The sequence below is a fragment of the Danio rerio genome, chromosome 2 (genome assembly GCF_052040795.2).
Source record: "Danio rerio strain M-AB ecotype USA chromosome 2, GRCz13ab, whole genome shotgun sequence".
Classification (NCBI taxonomy): Eukaryota; Metazoa; Chordata; class Actinopteri; order Cypriniformes; family Danionidae; genus Danio; species Danio rerio.
In genome coordinates this window covers 17,129,238-17,152,079 of record NC_141022.1, presented here as the reverse complement: position 1 = coordinate 17,152,079, position 22,842 = coordinate 17,129,238, and the positions used below count along the sequence as shown (strand labels likewise).

General features: G+C 54.2%; 2 long non-coding RNA genes and 5 other non-coding genes across 7 annotated transcripts; 2 read left to right on the top strand and 5 right to left on the bottom strand.

Moving 5' to 3' along the window:
* Positions 1 to 2,715: 2,715 nt before the first annotated feature.
* Positions 2,716 to 2,906, bottom strand: LOC147846271 (U2 spliceosomal RNA). Its single transcript, XR_015479281.1, has one exon. It is a non-coding gene; the product is annotated as a U2 spliceosomal RNA (small nuclear RNA).
* A 436-nt stretch (positions 2,907 to 3,342) lies between these two features.
* Positions 3,343 to 7,152, top strand: LOC148679734 (uncharacterized). Its single transcript, XR_015941932.1, has 2 exons — positions 3,343 to 6,991; positions 7,056 to 7,152. It is a non-coding gene; the product is annotated as an uncharacterized LOC148679734 (long non-coding RNA).
* Positions 7,153 to 7,305: 153 nt separating this feature from the next.
* LOC147846270 (U2 spliceosomal RNA) lies at positions 7,306 to 7,496 on the bottom strand. The gene has a single exon (XR_015479280.1). It is a non-coding gene; the product is annotated as a U2 spliceosomal RNA (small nuclear RNA).
* A 436-nt stretch (positions 7,497 to 7,932) lies between these two features.
* Positions 7,933 to 11,742, top strand: LOC148679733 (uncharacterized). Its single transcript, XR_015941934.1, has 2 exons — positions 7,933 to 11,581; positions 11,646 to 11,742. It is a non-coding gene; the product is annotated as an uncharacterized LOC148679733 (long non-coding RNA).
* Positions 11,743 to 11,895: 153 nt separating this feature from the next.
* On the bottom strand, positions 11,896 to 12,086 carry LOC147846269 (U2 spliceosomal RNA). The gene has a single exon (XR_015479279.1). It is a non-coding gene; the product is annotated as a U2 spliceosomal RNA (small nuclear RNA).
* Positions 12,087 to 16,485: 4,399 nt separating this feature from the next.
* Positions 16,486 to 16,676, bottom strand: LOC147846268 (U2 spliceosomal RNA). The gene has a single exon (XR_015479278.1). It is a non-coding gene; the product is annotated as a U2 spliceosomal RNA (small nuclear RNA).
* Positions 16,677 to 21,699: 5,023 nt separating this feature from the next.
* LOC147846267 (U2 spliceosomal RNA) lies at positions 21,700 to 21,890 on the bottom strand. Its single transcript, XR_015479277.1, has one exon. It is a non-coding gene; the product is annotated as a U2 spliceosomal RNA (small nuclear RNA).
* Between the last annotated feature and the right edge of the window lie 952 nt (positions 21,891 to 22,842).

Genomic DNA, 22,842 nt, shown 5'->3' with positions numbered 1-22,842 from the left:
AAGGGACCCCTGGGAAGGACCTCCAGGGTGATTCTTCCATGCCCACTTGAGCCACCACAGTCAGCGGGGAAGGAGTCACTCTTTCTGGGGCAGCTTCAGCTCTAAAGGGACCCCTGGGTAAGACTTGTGGAGGGTTTCTTGAATGCCAAAACGAGCTGCCAGCAACTGGCAGGAATCAGTCACTCTTTCTGGGGCAGCTTGAGCTCTTGAAGGACCCCAAGAACAAGACCTCCAGGGCGTTTCTTCCAAGCCCAAACGAGCTGCCACAATAGGCGGGAATCAGTCACTCTTTCTGGGGCAGCTAGACCTCTGGAAGGGCCCCAAGAACAGACCTCCAGGGCGTTTCTTCCATGCCCAAACGTGCTGCCCCAACTAGCAGGAATCAGTCACCCTGTCTGGGGCAGCTTCAGCTGCCCAAGGGACCATTGGGAAGGACGTCCAGGGTGATTCTTCCATGCCCACTTGAGCCACCACAGTCAGCGGGGAAGGAGTCACTCTTTCTGGGGCAGCTTCAGCTCTAAAGGGACCCCTGGGTAAGACTTGCGGAGGGTTTCTTGAATGCCAAAACGAGCTGCCAGCAACTGGCAGGAATCAGTCACTCTTTCTGGGGCAGCTTGAGCTCTTGAAGGGCCCCAAGAACAAGACCTCCAGGGCGTTTCTTCCATGCCCAATTGAGCTGCCACAATAAGCGGGAGTCAGTCACCCTGTCTGGGGCAGCTTCAGCTCCAAAGGGACCCCTGGGTAAGACTTATGGAGGGTTTCTTGAATGCCAAAACAAGCTGCCAGCAACTGCCACAATAGGCGGGAATCAGTCACTCTTTCTGGGGCAGCTAGACCTCTTGAAGGACCCCAAGAACAAGACCTCCAGGGCGTTTCTTCCAAGCCCAAACGAGCTGCCACAATAGGCGGGAATCAGTCACTCTTTCTGGGGCAGCTAGACCTCTGGAAGGGCCCCAAGAACAGACCTCCAGGGCGTTTCTTCCATGCCCAAACGTGCTGCCCCAACTAGCAGGAATCAGTCACCCTGTCTGGGGCAGCTTCAGCTGCCCAAGGGACCATTGGGAAGGACGTCCAGGGTGATTCTTCCATGCCCACTTGAGCCACCACAGTCAGCGGGGAAGGAGTCACTCTTTCTGGGGCAGCTTCAGCTCTAAAGGGACCCCTGGGTAAGACTTGCGGAGGGTTTCTTGAATGCCAAAACGAGCTGCCAGCAACTGGCAGGAATCAGTCACTCTTTCTGGGGCAGCTTGAGCTCTTGAAGGGCCCCAAGAACAAGACCTCCAGGGCGTTTCTTCCATGCCCAATTGAGCTGCCACAATAAGCGGGAGTCAGTCACCCTGTCTGGGGCAGCTTCAGCTCCAAAGGGACCCCTGGGTAAGACTTATGGAGGGTTTCTTGAATGCCAAAACAAGCTGCCAGCAACTGCCACAATAGGCGGGAATCAGTCACTCTTTCTGGGGCAGCTAGACCTCTTGAAGGACCCCAAGAACAAGACCTCCAGGGCGTTTCTTCCAAGCCCAAACGAGCTGCCACAATAGGCGGGAATCAGTCACTCTTTCTGGGGCAGCTAGACCTCTGGAAGGGCCCCAAGAACAGACCTCCAGGGCGTTTCTTCCAAGCCCAAACGAGATGCCTCCACAAGCGGCAATCAGTCACCCTTTCTGGGGCAGCTTCGGCTACTCAAGGGACCAGTGGGAAGGACTTCCAGGGCGATTCTTCCATGCCCACTTGAGCCACCATAATCAGCAGGAATCGGTCACTCTTTCTGGGGTGTGTTTTAGCTCTCAAAAGCGCCCTGGAAGGACTTCCATGGCCACAATTAGCGGGAAACCATCACCTTTTTTAGGGTCAGACCCAGCTCTTAAGGGACCCTTCCATGGGAAGGACTTCCAGAGCCTTTCTTCCAATCCAGCTTGGCCGGAAATCAGTCACCCTTTCCCGGGGATACGCTTAAGCTCCTAAGGGCCCCCCTTTCCGGAGCGTTTTTCCTTGCCCGCACTGGCCTTGACTCTGGCTGGGTAATCTTCACCCTCTCTGGGGGCAAGCACCTGCCCTGTGGGGGACCCTGGAGGAACACCTGTTCTCCAGCAGTGCCCGGGTAGCCCAAACTTAAGCCCGGGAACATTGACTTGGTTAACCGCAGGTGCCAGCCTTGCGTGCCGCTGGTGCCCCAAAGGGGCATGTACCTCTAGGCGCGGGACGTCCCCACACGTAGGCTGGGAGTTGGGGCCCCGGCCCGGCGCTTTGGACCCTGGGTGAATGCGACAGGAGCGGGGGTTTCATGCTTTGCCATTTTTCAAATCCTCTGCACAGCTCTCTGGACCCACCATCCCCCAGGTCAGACTTAGGTCCTGATTGGGAATTATCCTCTCCACAGCTCTCTGGACCCACCATCCCCCAAGTCAGACTTGGGTCCTGATTGGGAATTATCCTCTCCACAGCTCTCTGGACCCACCATCCCCCAGGTCAGACTTAGGTCCTGATTGGGAATTTTGGATGGATTTTTTTTATTTATTTTTTTTTCCTCCCTGAGTTGCAATATGTGCATCGTGGCTCATGGACTAGAATAAGAGGATCCTGCCAAGAGGGTTGTTCATGCTCACTGTCTAAACGAGCGCATAAGACAGATACCTAATCGCAAAGAAGCGCAAGTCCCTACATTCAATCTAACGTTATGTTAAATTTCATGCAATCTAGTTCTGCTGTTCACCGCTTAATGAGTGCACCGTTCCCGGAGGTACTGCAATACCAGGTCGATGCGTGGAGTGGGTGGAGCAAGCCCCTAACCCATCTCCCAGCTGCAAAAATCAATTTAATATATAGTGCCCGGGTAGGGCACGTATCAGATATTAAACTGATAAGAACAGATACTACACTTGATCTTAGCCAAAAGGCCGAGAAGCGATACCCACAAACTGTCAGCAGTAGGAGCCGCAATCTACGCCACAAATAATACAATGTCGGCAAGCATAACAGGTACTAATTTTTAACCCTTAAACCTCCAGCACATTTGCTGACAGACAGACAGACATAACATTTTAGGCTTAACTAAGAGCCGTTGGTGACCAAAAACAAACTCCAAGCTTGAATACGGCAAAGAGACGTGACTATGGGCCGCTGGTGCCCAATGAGGGTACTTGAAAAGCCCCTGTTTGAGAGACTTTTCCGACCAAGTCAGTGTAGTTGCCATCCCCCCTTCAGAAGTCCAGACCAGGATTTTGTCTGGGCCGGCCTCGGAGATCAACCTGTCTTCCTTTACCTGCTTGAGCCTTGGGAAAAGACTTCCATGCCCGTATGAGCCACCACAGTCAGCGGGAATCAGTGACTCTTTTTTGGGGCAGCTCCAGCTCTAAAGGAACCCCTGGAAAGGACTTGCATGGCATTTCTTCCATGCCCGCGTGAGCCACCACATCAGTCACTCCTTCTGGGGCAGCTTGAGCTCTTGAAGGAGCCCAAGAAAAGACCTCCAGGGCATTTCTTCCAATCCCAAACGAGCTGCCCCAACTAGCAGGAATCAGTCACTCTTTCTGGGGCAGCCTCAGCTACTTAAGGGACCCCTGGGAAGGACCTCCAGGGTGATTCTTCCATGCCCACTTGAGCCACCACAGTCAGCGGGGAAGGAGTCACTCTTTCTGGGGCAGCTTCAGCTCTAAAGGGACCCCTGGGTAAGACTTGCGGAGGGTTTCTTGAATGCCAAAACGAGCTGCCAGCAACTGGCAGGAATCAGTCACTCTTTCTGGGGCAGCTTGAGCTCTTGAAGGACCCCAAGAAAAGACCTCCAGGGCATTTCTTCCATGCCCAAAGGAGCTGCCCCAACTAGCAGGAATCAGTCACTCTTTGTGGGGTAGCTTCAGCTACTTAAGGGACCATTGGGAAGGACCTCCAGGGTGATTCTTTCATGCCCACTTGAGCCACCACAATCAGCGGGAATCAGTCACTCTTTTTGGGGCAGCTTCAGCTCTAAAGGGAACCCTGGGAAAGACCTCCAGAGAGTTTCTTGCGTGCCCGAACGAGCTGCCAGCAATTGGCAGGAACCAGCCACTCTTTCCGGGGGCAGCTTCAGCTCTGAAGGGAACCCTGGAAAAAGACTTCCAGGGGGCTTCTTGAACGCCCACGCGAGCTGCCAGCTCCTGGCAGGGATCAGTCACTCTTTCTGGGACAGCTTGAGCTCGTGAAGTAGCCCAAGAAAAGACCTCCAGGGTGTTTCTTCCATGCCCACTTGAGCCACCACAGTCGGCGGGGAATCAGTCACTCTTTCCGGGGGCGGCTTCAGCTCAAAATGGACCCCTGGGAAAGACTTCCAGAGGGTTTCTTGAATGCCCTAACGAGCTGCCAGCAACTGGCAGGAATATGTCACTCTTTCCGGGGCAGCTTGATCTCTTGAAGGAGCCCAAGAGAATACCTCCAGGGCATTTCTTCCATGCCCAAACGAGCTGCCAGCAATTGGCAGGAATCAGTCACTCTTTCCGGGGCAGCTTGAGCTCTTGAAGGACCCCAAGAAAAGACCTCCAGGGCATTTCTTCCATGCCCAAAGGAGCTGCCCCAACTGGCAGGAATCAGTCACTCTTTCTGGGGCAGCCTCAGCTACTTAAGGGACCCCTGGGAAGGACCTCCAGGGTGATTCTTCCATGCCCACTTGAGCCACCACAGTCAGCGGGGAAGGAGTCACTCTTTCTGGGGCAGCTTCAGCTCTAAAGGGACCCCTGGGTAAGACTTGTGGAGGGTTTCTTGAATGCCAAAACGAGCTGCCAGCAACTGGCAGGAATCAGTCACTCTTTCTGGGGCAGCTTGAGCTCTTGAAGGACCCCAAGAACAAGACCTCCAGGGCGTTTCTTCCAAGCCCAAACGAGCTGCCACAATAGGCGGGAATCAGTCACTCTTTCTGGGGCAGCTAGACCTCTGGAAGGGCCCCAAGAACAGACCTCCAGGGCGTTTCTTCCATGCCCAAACGTGCTGCCCCAACTAGCAGGAATCAGTCACCCTGTCTGGGGCAGCTTCAGCTGCCCAAGGGACCATTGGGAAGGACGTCCAGGGTGATTCTTCCATGCCCACTTGAGCCACCACAGTCAGCGGGGAAGGAGTCACTCTTTCTGGGGCAGCTTCAGCTCTAAAGGGACCCCTGGGTAAGACTTGCGGAGGGTTTCTTGAATGCCAAAACGAGCTGCCAGCAACTGGCAGGAATCAGTCACTCTTTCTGGGGCAGCTTGAGCTCTTGAAGGGCCCCAAGAACAAGACCTCCAGGGCGTTTCTTCCATGCCCAATTGAGCTGCCACAATAAGCGGGAGTCAGTCACCCTGTCTGGGGCAGCTTCAGCTCCAAAGGGACCCCTGGGTAAGACTTATGGAGGGTTTCTTGAATGCCAAAACAAGCTGCCAGCAACTGCCACAATAGGCGGGAATCAGTCACTCTTTCTGGGGCAGCTAGACCTCTTGAAGGACCCCAAGAACAAGACCTCCAGGGCGTTTCTTCCAAGCCCAAACGAGCTGCCACAATAGGCGGGAATCAGTCACTCTTTCTGGGGCAGCTAGACCTCTGGAAGGGCCCCAAGAACAGACCTCCAGGGCGTTTCTTCCATGCCCAAACGTGCTGCCCCAACTAGCAGGAATCAGTCACCCTGTCTGGGGCAGCTTCAGCTGCCCAAGGGACCATTGGGAAGGACGTCCAGGGTGATTCTTCCATGCCCACTTGAGCCACCACAGTCAGCGGGGAAGGAGTCACTCTTTCTGGGGCAGCTTCAGCTCTAAAGGGACCCCTGGGTAAGACTTGCGGAGGGTTTCTTGAATGCCAAAACGAGCTGCCAGCAACTGGCAGGAATCAGTCACTCTTTCTGGGGCAGCTTGAGCTCTTGAAGGGCCCCAAGAACAAGACCTCCAGGGCGTTTCTTCCATGCCCAATTGAGCTGCCACAATAAGCGGGAGTCAGTCACCCTGTCTGGGGCAGCTTCAGCTCCAAAGGGACCCCTGGGTAAGACTTATGGAGGGTTTCTTGAATGCCAAAACAAGCTGCCAGCAACTGCCACAATAGGCGGGAATCAGTCACTCTTTCTGGGGCAGCTAGACCTCTTGAAGGACCCCAAGAACAAGACCTCCAGGGCGTTTCTTCCAAGCCCAAACGAGCTGCCACAATAGGCGGGAATCAGTCACTCTTTCTGGGGCAGCTAGACCTCTGGAAGGGCCCCAAGAACAGACCTCCAGGGCGTTTCTTCCAAGCCCAAACGAGATGCCTCCACAAGCGGCAATCAGTCACCCTTTCTGGGGCAGCTTCGGCTACTCAAGGGACCAGTGGGAAGGACTTCCAGGGCGATTCTTCCATGCCCACTTGAGCCACCATAATCAGCAGGAATCGGTCACTCTTTCTGGGGTGTGTTTTAGCTCTCAAAAGCGCCCTGGAAGGACTTCCATGGCCACAATTAGCGGGAAACCATCACCTTTTTTAGGGTCAGACCCAGCTCTTAAGGGACCCTTCCATGGGAAGGACTTCCAGAGCCTTTCTTCCAATCCAGCTTGGCCGGAAATCAGTCACCCTTTCCCGGGGATACGCTTAAGCTCCTAAGGGCCCCCCTTTCCGGAGCGTTTTTCCTTGCCCGCACTGGCCTTGACTCTGGCTGGGTAATCTTCACCCTCTCTGGGGGCAAGCACCTGCCCTGTGGGGGACCCTGGAGGAACACCTGTTCTCCAGCAGTGCCCGGGTAGCCCAAACTTAAGCCCGGGAACATTGACTTGGTTAACCGCAGGTGCCAGCCTTGCGTGCCGCTGGTGCCCCAAAGGGGCATGTACCTCTAGGCGCGGGACGTCCCCACACGTAGGCTGGGAGTTGGGGCCCCGGCCCGGCGCTTTGGACCCTGGGTGAATGCGACAGGAGCGGGGGTTTCATGCTTTGCCATTTTTCAAATCCTCTGCACAGCTCTCTGGACCCACCATCCCCCAGGTCAGACTTAGGTCCTGATTGGGAATTATCCTCTCCACAGCTCTCTGGACCCACCATCCCCCAAGTCAGACTTGGGTCCTGATTGGGAATTATCCTCTCCACAGCTCTCTGGACCCACCATCCCCCAGGTCAGACTTAGGTCCTGATTGGGAATTTTGGATGGATTTTTTTTATTTATTTTTTTTTCCTCCCTGAGTTGCAATATGTGCATCGTGGCTCATGGACTAGAATAAGAGGATCCTGCCAAGAGGGTTGTTCATGCTCACTGTCTAAACGAGCGCATAAGACAGATACCTAATCGCAAAGAAGCGCAAGTCCCTACATTCAATCTAACGTTATGTTAAATTTCATGCAATCTAGTTCTGCTGTTCACCGCTTAATGAGTGCACCGTTCCCGGAGGTACTGCAATACCAGGTCGATGCGTGGAGTGGGTGGAGCAAGCCCCTAACCCATCTCCCAGCTGCAAAAATCAATTTAATATATAGTGCCCGGGTAGGGCACGTATCAGATATTAAACTGATAAGAACAGATACTACACTTGATCTTAGCCAAAAGGCCGAGAAGCGATACCCACAAACTGTCAGCAGTAGGAGCCGCAATCTACGCCACAAATAATACAATGTCGGCAAGCATAACAGGTACTAATTTTTAACCCTTAAACCTCCAGCACATTTGCTGACAGACAGACAGACATAACATTTTAGGCTTAACTAAGAGCCGTTGGTGACCAAAAACAAACTCCAAGCTTGAATACGGCAAAGAGACGTGACTATGGGCCGCTGGTGCCCAATGAGGGTACTTGAAAAGCCCCTGTTTGAGAGACTTTTCCGACCAAGTCAGTGTAGTTGCCATCCCCCCTTCAGAAGTCCAGACCAGGATTTTGTCTGGGCCGGCCTCGGAGATCAACCTGTCTTCCTTTACCTGCTTGAGCCTTGGGAAAAGACTTCCATGCCCGTATGAGCCACCACAGTCAGCGGGAATCAGTGACTCTTTTTTGGGGCAGCTCCAGCTCTAAAGGAACCCCTGGAAAGGACTTGCATGGCATTTCTTCCATGCCCGCGTGAGCCACCACATCAGTCACTCCTTCTGGGGCAGCTTGAGCTCTTGAAGGAGCCCAAGAAAAGACCTCCAGGGCATTTCTTCCAATCCCAAACGAGCTGCCCCAACTAGCAGGAATCAGTCACTCTTTCTGGGGCAGCCTCAGCTACTTAAGGGACCCCTGGGAAGGACCTCCAGGGTGATTCTTCCATGCCCACTTGAGCCACCACAGTCAGCGGGGAAGGAGTCACTCTTTCTGGGGCAGCTTCAGCTCTAAAGGGACCCCTGGGTAAGACTTGCGGAGGGTTTCTTGAATGCCAAAACGAGCTGCCAGCAACTGGCAGGAATCAGTCACTCTTTCTGGGGCAGCTTGAGCTCTTGAAGGACCCCAAGAAAAGACCTCCAGGGCATTTCTTCCATGCCCAAAGGAGCTGCCCCAACTAGCAGGAATCAGTCACTCTTTGTGGGGTAGCTTCAGCTACTTAAGGGACCATTGGGAAGGACCTCCAGGGTGATTCTTTCATGCCCACTTGAGCCACCACAATCAGCGGGAATCAGTCACTCTTTTTGGGGCAGCTTCAGCTCTAAAGGGAACCCTGGGAAAGACCTCCAGAGAGTTTCTTGCGTGCCCGAACGAGCTGCCAGCAATTGGCAGGAACCAGCCACTCTTTCCGGGGGCAGCTTCAGCTCTGAAGGGAACCCTGGAAAAAGACTTCCAGGGGGCTTCTTGAACGCCCACGCGAGCTGCCAGCTCCTGGCAGGGATCAGTCACTCTTTCTGGGACAGCTTGAGCTCGTGAAGTAGCCCAAGAAAAGACCTCCAGGGTGTTTCTTCCATGCCCACTTGAGCCACCACAGTCGGCGGGGAATCAGTCACTCTTTCCGGGGGCGGCTTCAGCTCAAAATGGACCCCTGGGAAAGACTTCCAGAGGGTTTCTTGAATGCCCTAACGAGCTGCCAGCAACTGGCAGGAATATGTCACTCTTTCCGGGGCAGCTTGATCTCTTGAAGGAGCCCAAGAGAATACCTCCAGGGCATTTCTTCCATGCCCAAACGAGCTGCCAGCAATTGGCAGGAATCAGTCACTCTTTCCGGGGCAGCTTGAGCTCTTGAAGGACCCCAAGAAAAGACCTCCAGGGCATTTCTTCCATGCCCAAAGGAGCTGCCCCAACTGGCAGGAATCAGTCACTCTTTCTGGGGCAGCCTCAGCTACTTAAGGGACCCCTGGGAAGGACCTCCAGGGTGATTCTTCCATGCCCACTTGAGCCACCACAGTCAGCGGGGAAGGAGTCACTCTTTCTGGGGCAGCTTCAGCTCTAAAGGGACCCCTGGGTAAGACTTGTGGAGGGTTTCTTGAATGCCAAAACGAGCTGCCAGCAACTGGCAGGAATCAGTCACTCTTTCTGGGGCAGCTTGAGCTCTTGAAGGACCCCAAGAACAAGACCTCCAGGGCGTTTCTTCCAAGCCCAAACGAGCTGCCACAATAGGCGGGAATCAGTCACTCTTTCTGGGGCAGCTAGACCTCTGGAAGGGCCCCAAGAACAGACCTCCAGGGCGTTTCTTCCATGCCCAAACGTGCTGCCCCAACTAGCAGGAATCAGTCACCCTGTCTGGGGCAGCTTCAGCTGCCCAAGGGACCATTGGGAAGGACGTCCAGGGTGATTCTTCCATGCCCACTTGAGCCACCACAGTCAGCGGGGAAGGAGTCACTCTTTCTGGGGCAGCTTCAGCTCTAAAGGGACCCCTGGGTAAGACTTGCGGAGGGTTTCTTGAATGCCAAAACGAGCTGCCAGCAACTGGCAGGAATCAGTCACTCTTTCTGGGGCAGCTTGAGCTCTTGAAGGGCCCCAAGAACAAGACCTCCAGGGCGTTTCTTCCATGCCCAATTGAGCTGCCACAATAAGCGGGAGTCAGTCACCCTGTCTGGGGCAGCTTCAGCTCCAAAGGGACCCCTGGGTAAGACTTATGGAGGGTTTCTTGAATGCCAAAACAAGCTGCCAGCAACTGCCACAATAGGCGGGAATCAGTCACTCTTTCTGGGGCAGCTAGACCTCTTGAAGGACCCCAAGAACAAGACCTCCAGGGCGTTTCTTCCAAGCCCAAACGAGCTGCCACAATAGGCGGGAATCAGTCACTCTTTCTGGGGCAGCTAGACCTCTGGAAGGGCCCCAAGAACAGACCTCCAGGGCGTTTCTTCCATGCCCAAACGTGCTGCCCCAACTAGCAGGAATCAGTCACCCTGTCTGGGGCAGCTTCAGCTGCCCAAGGGACCATTGGGAAGGACGTCCAGGGTGATTCTTCCATGCCCACTTGAGCCACCACAGTCAGCGGGGAAGGAGTCACTCTTTCTGGGGCAGCTTCAGCTCTAAAGGGACCCCTGGGTAAGACTTGCGGAGGGTTTCTTGAATGCCAAAACGAGCTGCCAGCAACTGGCAGGAATCAGTCACTCTTTCTGGGGCAGCTTGAGCTCTTGAAGGGCCCCAAGAACAAGACCTCCAGGGCGTTTCTTCCATGCCCAATTGAGCTGCCACAATAAGCGGGAGTCAGTCACCCTGTCTGGGGCAGCTTCAGCTCCAAAGGGACCCCTGGGTAAGACTTATGGAGGGTTTCTTGAATGCCAAAACAAGCTGCCAGCAACTGCCACAATAGGCGGGAATCAGTCACTCTTTCTGGGGCAGCTAGACCTCTTGAAGGACCCCAAGAACAAGACCTCCAGGGCGTTTCTTCCAAGCCCAAACGAGCTGCCACAATAGGCGGGAATCAGTCACTCTTTCTGGGGCAGCTAGACCTCTGGAAGGGCCCCAAGAACAGACCTCCAGGGCGTTTCTTCCAAGCCCAAACGAGATGCCTCCACAAGCGGCAATCAGTCACCCTTTCTGGGGCAGCTTCGGCTACTCAAGGGACCAGTGGGAAGGACTTCCAGGGCGATTCTTCCATGCCCACTTGAGCCACCATAATCAGCAGGAATCGGTCACTCTTTCTGGGGTGTGTTTTAGCTCTCAAAAGCGCCCTGGAAGGACTTCCATGGCCACAATTAGCGGGAAACCATCACCTTTTTTAGGGTCAGACCCAGCTCTTAAGGGACCCTTCCATGGGAAGGACTTCCAGAGCCTTTCTTCCAATCCAGCTTGGCCGGAAATCAGTCACCCTTTCCCGGGGATACGCTTAAGCTCCTAAGGGCCCCCCTTTCCGGAGCGTTTTTCCTTGCCCGCACTGGCCTTGACTCTGGCTGGGTAATCTTCACCCTCTCTGGGGGCAAGCACCTGCCCTGTGGGGGACCCTGGAGGAACACCTGTTCTCCAGCAGTGCCCGGGTAGCCCAAACTTAAGCCCGGGAACATTGACTTGGTTAACCGCAGGTGCCAGCCTTGCGTGCCGCTGGTGCCCCAAAGGGGCATGTACCTCTAGGCGCGGGACGTCCCCACACGTAGGCTGGGAGTTGGGGCCCCGGCCCGGCGCTTTGGACCCTGGGTGAATGCGACAGGAGCGGGGGTTTCATGCTTTGCCATTTTTCAAATCCTCTGCACAGCTCTCTGGACCCACCATCCCCCAGGTCAGACTTAGGTCCTGATTGGGAATTATCCTCTCCACAGCTCTCTGGACCCACCATCCCCCAAGTCAGACTTGGGTCCTGATTGGGAATTATCCTCTCCACAGCTCTCTGGACCCACCATCCCCCAGGTCAGACTTAGGTCCTGATTGGGAATTTTGGATGGATTTTTTTTATTTATTTTTTTTTCCTCCCTGAGTTGCAATATGTGCATCGTGGCTCATGGACTAGAATAAGAGGATCCTGCCAAGAGGGTTGTTCATGCTCACTGTCTAAACGAGCGCATAAGACAGATACCTAATCGCAAAGAAGCGCAAGTCCCTACATTCAATCTAACGTTATGTTAAATTTCATGCAATCTAGTTCTGCTGTTCACCGCTTAATGAGTGCACCGTTCCCGGAGGTACTGCAATACCAGGTCGATGCGTGGAGTGGGTGGAGCAAGCCCCTAACCCATCTCCCAGCTGCAAAAATCAATTTAATATATAGTGCCCGGGTAGGGCACGTATCAGATATTAAACTGATAAGAACAGATACTACACTTGATCTTAGCCAAAAGGCCGAGAAGCGATACCCACAAACTGTCAGCAGTAGGAGCCGCAATCTACGCCACAAATAATACAATGTCGGCAAGCATAACAGGTACTAATTTTTAACCCTTAAACCTCCAGCACATTTGCTGACAGACAGACAGACATAACATTTTAGGCTTAACTAAGAGCCGTTGGTGACCAAAAACAAACTCCAAGCTTGAATACGGCAAAGAGACGTGACTATGGGCCGCTGGTGCCCAATGAGGGTACTTGAAAAGCCCCTGTTTGAGAGACTTTTCCGACCAAGTCAGTGTAGTTGCCATCCCCCCTTCAGAAGTCCAGACCAGGATTTTGTCTGGGCCGGCCTCGGAGATCAACCTGTCTTCCTTTACCTGCTTGAGCCTTGGGAAAAGACTTCCATGCCCGTATGAGCCACCACAGTCAGCGGGAATCAGTGACTCTTTTTTGGGGCAGCTCCAGCTCTAAAGGAACCCCTGGAAAGGACTTGCATGGCATTTCTTCCATGCCCGCGTGAGCCACCACATCAGTCACTCCTTCTGGGGCAGCTTGAGCTCTTGAAGGAGCCCAAGAAAAGACCTCCAGGGCATTTCTTCCAATCCCAAACGAGCTGCCCCAACTAGCAGGAATCAGTCACTCTTTCTGGGGCAGCCTCAGCTACTTAAGGGACCCCTGGGAAGGACCTCCAGGGTGATTCTTCCATGCCCACTTGAGCCACCACAGTCAGCGGGGAAGGAGTCACTCTTTCTGGGGCAGCTTCAGCTCTAAAGGGACCCCTGGGTAAGACTTGCGGAGGGTTTCTTGAATGCCAAAACGAGCTGCCAGCAACTGGCAGGAATCAGTCACTCTTTCTGGGGCAGCTTGAGCTCTTGAAGGACCCCAAGAAAAGACCTCCAGGGCATTTCTTCCATGCCCAAAGGAGCTGCCCCAACTAGCAGGAATCAGTCACTCTTTGTGGGGTAGCTTCAGCTACTTAAGGGACCATTGGGAAGGACCTCCAGGGTGATTCTTTCATGCCCACTTGAGCCACCACAATCAGCGGGAATCAGTCACTCTTTTTGGGGCAGCTTCAGCTCTAAAGGGAACCCTGGGAAAGACCTCCAGAGAGTTTCTTGCGTGCCCGAACGAGCTGCCAGCAATTGGCAGGAACCAGCCACTCTTTCCGGGGGCAGCTTCAGCTCTGAAGGGAACCCTGGAAAAAGACTTCCAGGGGGCTTCTTGAACGCCCACGCGAGCTGCCAGCTCCTGGCAGGGATCAGTCACTCTTTCTGGGACAGCTTGAGCTCGTGAAGTAGCCCAAGAAAAGACCTCCAGGGTGTTTCTTCCATGCCCACTTGAGCCACCACAGTCGGCGGGGAATCAGTCACTCTTTCCGGGGGCGGCTTCAGCTCAAAATGGACCCCTGGGAAAGACTTCCAGAGGGTTTCTTGAATGCCCTAACGAGCTGCCAGCAACTGGCAGGAATATGTCACTCTTTCCGGGGCAGCTTGATCTCTTGAAGGAGCCCAAGAGAATACCTCCAGGGCATTTCTTCCATGCCCAAACGAGCTGCCAGCAATTGGCAGGAATCAGTCACTCTTTCCGGGGCAGCTTGAGCTCTTGAAGGACCCCAAGAAAAGACCTCCAGGGCATTTCTTCCATGCCCAAAGGAGCTGCCCCAACTGGCAGGAATCAGTCACTCTTTCTGGGGCAGCCTCAGCTACTTAAGGGACCCCTGGGAAGGACCTCCAGGGTGATTCTTCCATGCCCACTTGAGCCACCACAGTCAGCGGGGAAGGAGTCACTCTTTCTGGGGCAGCTTCAGCTCTAAAGGGACCCCTGGGTAAGACTTGTGGAGGGTTTCTTGAATGCCAAAACGAGCTGCCAGCAACTGGCAGGAATCAGTCACTCTTTCTGGGGCAGCTTGAGCTCTTGAAGGACCCCAAGAACAAGACCTCCAGGGCGTTTCTTCCAAGCCCAAACGAGCTGCCACAATAGGCGGGAATCAGTCACTCTTTCTGGGGCAGCTAGACCTCTGGAAGGGCCCCAAGAACAGACCTCCAGGGCGTTTCTTCCATGCCCAAACGTGCTGCCCCAACTAGCAGGAATCAGTCACCCTGTCTGGGGCAGCTTCAGCTGCCCAAGGGACCATTGGGAAGGACGTCCAGGGTGATTCTTCCATGCCCACTTGAGCCACCACAGTCAGCGGGGAAGGAGTCACTCTTTCTGGGGCAGCTTCAGCTCTAAAGGGACCCCTGGGTAAGACTTGCGGAGGGTTTCTTGAATGCCAAAACGAGCTGCCAGCAACTGGCAGGAATCAGTCACTCTTTCTGGGGCAGCTTGAGCTCTTGAAGGGCCCCAAGAACAAGACCTCCAGGGCGTTTCTTCCATGCCCAATTGAGCTGCCACAATAAGCGGGAGTCAGTCACCCTGTCTGGGGCAGCTTCAGCTCCAAAGGGACCCCTGGGTAAGACTTATGGAGGGTTTCTTGAATGCCAAAACAAGCTGCCAGCAACTGCCACAATAGGCGGGAATCAGTCACTCTTTCTGGGGCAGCTAGACCTCTTGAAGGACCCCAAGAACAAGACCTCCAGGGCGTTTCTTCCAAGCCCAAACGAGCTGCCACAATAGGCGGGAATCAGTCACTCTTTCTGGGGCAGCTAGACCTCTGGAAGGGCCCCAAGAACAGACCTCCAGGGCGTTTCTTCCATGCCCAAACGTGCTGCCCCAACTAGCTGGAATCAGTCACCCTGTCTGGGGCAGCTTCAGCTGCCCAAGGGACCATTGGGAAGGACGTCCAGGGTGATTCTTCCATGCCCACTTGAGCCACCACAGTCAGCGGGGAAGGAGTCACTCTTTCTGGGGCAGCTTCAGCTCTAAAGGGACCCCTGGGTAAGACTTGCGGAGGGTTTCTTGAATGCCAAAACGAGCTGCCAGCAACTGGCAGGAATCAGTCACTCTTTCTGGGGCAGCTTGAGCTCTTGAAGGGCCCCAAGAACAAGACCTCCAGGGCGTTTCTTCCATGCCCAATTGAGCTGCCACAATAAGCGGGAGTCAGTCACCCTGTCTGGGGCAGCTTCAGCTCCAAAGGGACCCCTGGGTAAGACTTATGGAGGGTTTCTTGAATGCCAAAACAAGCTGCCAGCAACTGCCACAATAGGCGGGAATCAGTCACTCTTTCTGGGGCAGCTAGACCTCTTGAAGGACCCCAAGAACAAGACCTCCAGGGCGTTTCTTCCAAGCCCAAACGAGCTGCCACAATAGGCGGGAATCAGTCACTCTTTCTGGGGCAGCTAGACCTCTGGAAGGGCCCCAAGAACAGACCTCCAGGGCGTTTCTTCCAAGCCCAAACGAGATGCCTCCACAAGCGGCAATCAGTCACCCTTTCTGGGGCAGCTTCGGCTACTCAAGGGACCAGTGGGAAGGACTTCCAGGGCGATTCTTCCATGCCCACTTGAGCCACCATAATCAGCAGGAATCGGTCACTCTTTCTGGGGTGTGTTTTAGCTCTCAAAAGCGCCCTGGAAGGACTTCCATGGCCACAATTAGCGGGAAACCATCACCTTTTTTAGGGTCAGACCCAGCTCTTAAGGGACCCTTCCATGGGAAGGACTTCCAGAGCCTTTCTTCCAATCCAGCTTGGCCGGAAATCAGTCACCCTTTCCCGGGGATACGCTTAAGCTCCTAAGGGCCCCCCTTTCCGGAGCGTTTTTCCTTGCCCGCACTGGCCTTGACTCTGGCTGGGTAATCTTCACCCTCTCTGGGGGCAAGCACCTGCCCTGTGGGGGACCCTGGAGGAACACCTGTTCTCCAGCAGTGCCCGGGTAGCCCAAACTTAAGCCCGGGAACATTGACTTGGTTAACCGCAGGTGCCAGCCTTGCGTGCCGCTGGTGCCCCAAAGGGGCATGTACCTCTAGGCGCGGGACGTCCCCACACATAGGCTGGGAGTTGGGGCCCCGGCCCGGCGCTTTGGACCCTGGGTGAATGCGACAGGAGCGGGGGTTTCATGCTTTGCCATTTTTCAAATCCTCTGCACAGCTCTCTGGACCCACCATCCCCCAGGTCAGACTTAGGTCCTGATTGGGAATTATCCTCTCCACAGCTCTCTGGACCCACCATCCCCCAAGTCAGACTTGGGTCCTGATTGGGAATTATCCTCTCCACAGCTCTCTGGACCCACCATCCCCCAGGTCAGACTTAGGTCCTGATTGGGAATTTTGGATGGATTTTTTTTATTTATTTTTTTTTCCTCCCTGAGTTGCAATATGTGCATCGTGGCTCATGGACTAGAATAAGAGGATCCTGCCAAGAGGGTTGTTCATGCTCACTGTCTAAACGAGCGCATAAGACAGATACCTAATCGCAAAGAAGCGCAAGTCCCTACATTCAATCTAACGTTATGTTAAATTTCATGCAATCTAGTTCTGCTGTTCACCGCTTAATGAGTGCACCGTTCCCGGAGGTACTGCAATACCAGGTCGATGCGTGGAGTGGGTGGAGCAAGCCCCTAACCCATCTCCCAGCTGCAAAAATCAATTTAATATATAGTGCCCGGGTAGGGCACGTATCAGATATTAAACTGATAAGAACAGATACTACACTTGATCTTAGCCAAAAGGCCGAGAAGCGATACCCACAAACTGTCAGCAGTAGGAGCCGCAATCTACGCCACAAATAATACAATGTCGGCAAGCATAACAGGTACTAATTTTTAACCCTTAAACCTCCAGCACATTTGCTGACAGACAGACAGACATAACATTTTAGGCTTAACTAAGAGCCGTTGGTGACCAAAAACAAACTCCAAGCTTGAATACGGCAAAGAGACGTGACTATGGGCCGCTGGTGCCCAATGAGGGTACTTGAAAAGCCCCTGTTTGAGAGACTTTTCCGACCAAGTCAGTGTAGTTGCCATCCCCCCTTCAGAAGTCCAGACCAGGATTTTGTCTGGGCCGGCCTCGGAGATCAACCTGTCTTCCTTTACCTGCTTGAGCCTTGGGAAAAGACTTCCATGCCCGTATGAGCCACCACAGTCAGCGGGAATCAGTGACTCTTTTTTGGGGCAGCTCCAGCTCTAAAGGAACCCCTGGAAAGGACTTGCATGGCATTTCTTCCATGCCCGCGTGAGCCACCACATCAGTCACTCCTTCTGGGGCAGCTTGAGCTCTTGAAGGAGCCCAAGAAAAGACCTCCAGGGCATTTCTTCCAATCCCAAACGAGCTGCCCCAACTAGCAGGAATCAGTCACTCTTTCTGGGGCAGCCTCAGCTACTTAAGGGACCCCTGGGAAGGACCTCCAGGGTGATTCTTCCATGCCCACTTGAGCCACCACAGTCAGCGGGGAAGGAGTCACTCTTTCTGGGGCAGCTTCAGCTCTAAAGGGACCCCTGGGTAAGACTTGCGGAGGGTTTCTTGAATGCCAAAACGAGCTGCCAGCAACTGGCAGGAATAGGTCACTCTTTCTGGGGCAGCTTGAGCTCTTGAAGGACCCCAAGAAAAGACCTCCAGGGCATTTCTTCCATGCCCAAAGGAGCTGCCCCAACTAGCAGGAATCAGTCACTCTTTGTGGGGTAGCTTCAGCTACTTAAGGGACCATTGGGAAGGACCTCCAGGGTGATTCTTTCATGCCCACTTGAGCCACCACAATCAGCGGGAATCAGTCACTCTTTTTGGGGCAGCTTCAGCTCTAAAGGGAACCCTGGGAAAGACCTCCAGAGAGTTTCTTGCGTGCCCGAACGAGCTGCCAGCAATTGGCAGGAACCAGCCACTCTTTCCGGGGGCAGCTTCAGCTCTGAAGGGAACCCTGGAAAAAGACTTCCAGGGGGCTTCTTGAACGCCCACGCGAGCTGCCAGCTCCTGGCAGGGATCAGTCACTCTTTCTGGGACAGCTTGAGCTCGTGAAGTAGCCCAAGAAAAGACCTCCAGGGTGTTTCTTCCATGCCCACTTGAGCCACCACAGTCGGCGGGGAATCAGTCACTCTTTCCGGGGGCGGCTTCAGCTCAAAATGGACCCCTGGGAAAGACTTCCAGAGGGTTTCTTGAATGCCCTAACGAGCTGCCAGCAACTGGCAGGAATATGTCACTCTTTCCGGGGCAGCTTGATCTCTTGAAGGAGCCCAAGAGAATACCTCCAGGGCATTTCTTCCATGCCCAAACGAGCTGCCAGCAATTGGCAGGAATCAGTCACTCTTTCCGGGGCAGCTTGAGCTCTTGAAGGACCCCAAGAAAAGACCTCCAGGGCATTTCTTCCATGCCCAAAGGAGCTGCCCCAACTGGCAGGAATCAGTCACTCTTTCTGGGGCAGCCTCAGCTACTTAAGGGACCCCTGGGAAGGACCTCCAGGGTGATTCTTCCATGCCCACTTGAGCCACCACAGTCAGCGGGGAAGGAGTCACTCTTTCTGGGGCAGCTTCAGCTCTAAAGGGACCCCTGGGTAAGACTTGTGGAGGGTTTCTTGAATGCCAAAACGAGCTGCCAGCAACTGGCAGGAATCAGTCACTCTTTCTGGGGCAGCTTGAGCTCTTGAAGGACCCCAAGAACAAGACCTCCAGGGCGTTTCTTCCAAGCCCAAACGAGCTGCCACAATAGGCGGGAATCAGTCACTCTTTCTGGGGCAGCTAGACCTCTGGAAGGGCCCCAAGAACAGACCTCCAGGGCGTTTCTTCCATGCCCAAACGTGCTGCCCCAACTAGCTGGAATCAGTCACCCTGTCTGGGGCAGCTTCAGCTGCCCAAGGGACCATTGGGAAGGACGTCCAGGGTGATTCTTCCATGCCCACTTGAGCCACCACAGTCAGCGGGGAAGGAGTCACTCTTTCTGGGGCAGCTTCAGCTCTAAAGGGACCCCTGGGTAAGACTTGCGGAGGGTTTCTTGAATGCCAAAACGAGCTGCCAGCAACTGGCAGGAATCAGTCACTCTTTCTGGGGCAGCTTGAGCTCTTGAAGGGCCCCAAGAACAAGACCTCCAGGGCGTTTCTTCCATGCCCAATTGAGCTGCCACAATAAGCGGGAGTCAGTCACCCTGTCTGGGGCAGCTTCAGCTCCAAAGGGACCCCTGGGTAAGACTTGTGGAGGGTTTCTTGAATGCCAAAACGAGCTGCCAGCAACTGGCAGGAATCAGTCACTCTTTCTGGGGCAGCTTGAGCTCTTGAAGGACCCCAAGAACAAGACCTCCAGGGCGTTTCTTCCAAGCCCAAACGAGCTGCCACAATAGGCGGGAATCAGTCACTCTTTCTGGGGCAGCTAGACCTCTGGAAGGGCCCCAAGAACAGACCTCCAGGGCGTTTCTTCCATGCCCAAACGTGCTGCCCCAACTAGCAGGAATCAGTCACCCTGTCTGGGGCAGCTTCAGCTGCCCAAGGGACCATTGGGAAGGACGTCCAGGGTGATTCTTCCATGCCCACTTGAGCCACCACAGTCAGCGGGGAAGGAGTCACTCTTTCTGGGGCAGCTTCAGCTCTAAAGGGACCCCTGGGTAAGACTTGCGGAGGGTTTCTTGAATGCCAAAACGAGCTGCCAGCAACTGGCAGGAATCAGTCACTCTTTCTGGGGCAGCTTGAGCTCTTGAAGGGCCCCAAGAACAAGACCTCCAGGGCGTTTCTTCCATGCCCAATTGAGCTGCCACAATAAGCGGGAGTCAGTCACCCTGTCTGGGGCAGCTTCAGCTCCAAAGGGACCCCTGGGTAAGACTTATGGAGGGTTTCTTGAATGCCAAAACAAGCTGCCAGCAACTGCCACAATAGGCGGGAATCAGTCACTCTTTCTGGGGCAGCTAGACCTCTTGAAGGACCCCAAGAACAAGACCTCCAGGGCGTTTCTTCCAAGCCCAAACGAGCTGCCACAATAGGCGGGAATCAGTCACTCTTTCTGGGGCAGCTAGACCTCTGGAAGGGCCCCAAGAACAGACCTCCAGGGCGTTTCTTCCATGCCCAAACGTGCTGCCCCAACTAGCAGGAATCAGTCACCCTGTCTGGGGCAGCTTCAGCTGCCCAAGGGACCATTGGGAAGGACGTCCAGGGTGATTCTTCCATGCCCACTTGAGCCACCACAGTCAGCGGGGAAGGAGTCACTCTTTCTGGGGCAGCTTCAGCTCTAAAGGGACCCCTGGGTAAGACTTGCGGAGGGTTTCTTGAATGCCAAAACGAGCTGCCAGCAACTGGCAGGAATCAGTCACTCTTTCTGGGGCAGCTTGAGCTCTTGAAGGGCCCCAAGAACAAGACCTCCAGGGCGTTTCTTCCATGCCCAATTGAGCTGCCACAATAAGCGGGAGTCAGTCACCCTGTCTGGGGCAGCTTCAGCTCCAAAGGGACCCCTGGGTAAGACTTATGGAGGGTTTCTTGAATGCCAAAACAAGCTGCCAGCAACTGCCACAATAGGCGGGAATCAGTCACTCTTTCTGGGGCAGCTAGACCTCTTGAAGGACCCCAAGAACAAGACCTCCAGGGCGTTTCTTCCAAGCCCAAACGAGCTGCCACAATAGGCGGGAATCAGTCACTCTTTCTGGGGCAGCTAGACCTCTGGAAGGGCCCCAAGAACAGACCTCCAGGGCGTTTCTTCCAAGCCCAAACGAGATGCCTCCACAAGCGGCAATCAGTCACCCTTTCTGGGGCAGCTTCGGCTACTCAAGGGACCAGTGGGAAGGACTTCCAGGGCGATTCTTCCATGCCCACTTGAGCCACCATAATCAGCAGGAATCGGTCACTCTTTCTGGGGTGTGTTTTAGCTCTCAAAAGCGCCCTGGAAGGACTTCCATGGCCACAATTAGCGGGAAACCATCACCTTTTTTAGGGTCAGACCCAGCTCTTAAGGGACCCTTCCATGGGAAGGACTTCCAGAGCCTTTCTTCCAATCCAGCTTGGCCGGAAATCAGTCACCCTTTCCCGGGGATACGCTTAAGCTCCTAAGGGCCCCCCTTTCCGGAGCGTTTTTCCTTGCCCGCACTGGCCTTGACTCTGGCTGGGTAATCTTCACCCTCTCTGGGGGCAAGCACCTGCCCTGTGGGGGACCCTGGAGGAACACCTGTTCTCCAGCAGTGCCCGGGTAGCCCAAACTTAAGCCCGGGAACATTGACTTGGTTAACCGCAGGTGCCAGCCTTGCGTGCCGCTGGTGCCCCAAAGGGGCATGTACCTCTAGGCGCGGGACGTCCCCACACGTAGGCTGGGAGTTGGGGCCCCGGCCCGGCGCTTTGGACCCTGGGTGAATGCGACAGGAGCGGGGGTTTCATGCTTTGCCATTTTTCAAATCCTCTGCACAGCTCTCTGGACCCACCATCCCCCAGGTCAGACTTAGGTCCTGATTGGGAATTATCCTCTCCACAGCTCTCTGGACCCACCATCCCCCAAGTCAGACTTGGGTCCTGATTGGGAATTATCCTCTCCACAGCTCTCTGGACCCACCATCCCCCAGGTCAGACTTAGGTCCTGATTGGGAATTTTGGATGGATTTTTTTTATTTATTTTTTTTTCCTCCCTGAGTTGCAATATGTGCATCGTGGCTCATGGACTAGAATAAGAGGATCCTGCCAAGAGGGTTGTTCATGCTCACTGTCTAAACGAGCGCATAAGACAGATACCTAATCGCAAAGAAGCGCAAGTCCCTACATTCAATCTAACGTTATGTTAAATTTCATGCAATCTAGTTCTGCTGTTCACCGCTTAATGAGTGCACCGTTCCCGGAGGTACTGCAATACCAGGTCGATGCGTGGAGTGGGTGGAGCAAGCCCCTAACCCATCTCCCAGCTGCAAAAATCAATTTAATATATAGTGCCCGGGTAGGGCACGTATCAGATATTAAACTGATAAGAACAGATACTACACTTGATCTTAGCCAAAAGGCCGAGAAGCGATACCCACAAACTGTCAGCAGTAGGAGCCGCAATCTACGCCACAAATAATACAATGTCGGCAAGCATAACAGGTACTAATTTTTAACCCTTAAACCTCCAGCACATTTGCTGACAGACAGACAGACATAACATTTTAGGCTTAACTAAGAGCCGTTGGTGACCAAAAACAAACTCCAAGCTTGAATACGGCAAAGAGACGTGACTATGGGCCGCTGGTGCCCAATGAGGGTACTTGAAAAGCCCCTGTTTGAGAGACTTTTCCGACCAAGTCAGTGTAGTTGCCATCCCCCCTTCAGAAGTCCAGACCAGGATTTTGTCTGGGCCGGCCTCGGAGATCAACCTGTCTTCCTTTACCTGCTTGAGCCTTGGGAAAAGACTTCCATGCCCGTATGAGCCACCACAGTCAGCGGGAATCAGTGACTCTTTTTTGGGGCAGCTCCAGCTCTAAAGGAACCCCTGGAAAGGACTTGCATGGCATTTCTTCCATGCCCGCGTGAGCCACCACATCAGTCACTCCTTCTGGGGCAGCTTGAGCTCTTGAAGGAGCCCAAGAAAAGACCTCCAGGGCATTTCTTCCAATCCCAAACGAGCTGCCCCAACTAGCAGGAATCAGTCACTCTTTCTGGGGCAGCCTCAGCTACTTAAGGGACCCCTGGGAAGGACCTCCAGGGTGATTCTTCCATGCCCACTTGAGCCACCACAGTCAGCGGGGAAGGAGTCACTCTTTCTGGGGCAGCTTCAGCTCTAAAGGGACCCCTGGGTAAGACTTGCGGAGGGTTTCTTGAATGCCAAAACGAGCTGCCAGCAACTGGCAGGAATCAGTCACTCTTTCTGGGGCAGCTTGAGCTCTTGAAGGGCCCCAAGAACAAGACCTCCAGGGCGTTTCTTCCATGCCCAATTGAGCTGCCACAATAAGCGGGAGTCAGTCACCCTGTCTGGGGCAGCTTCAGCTC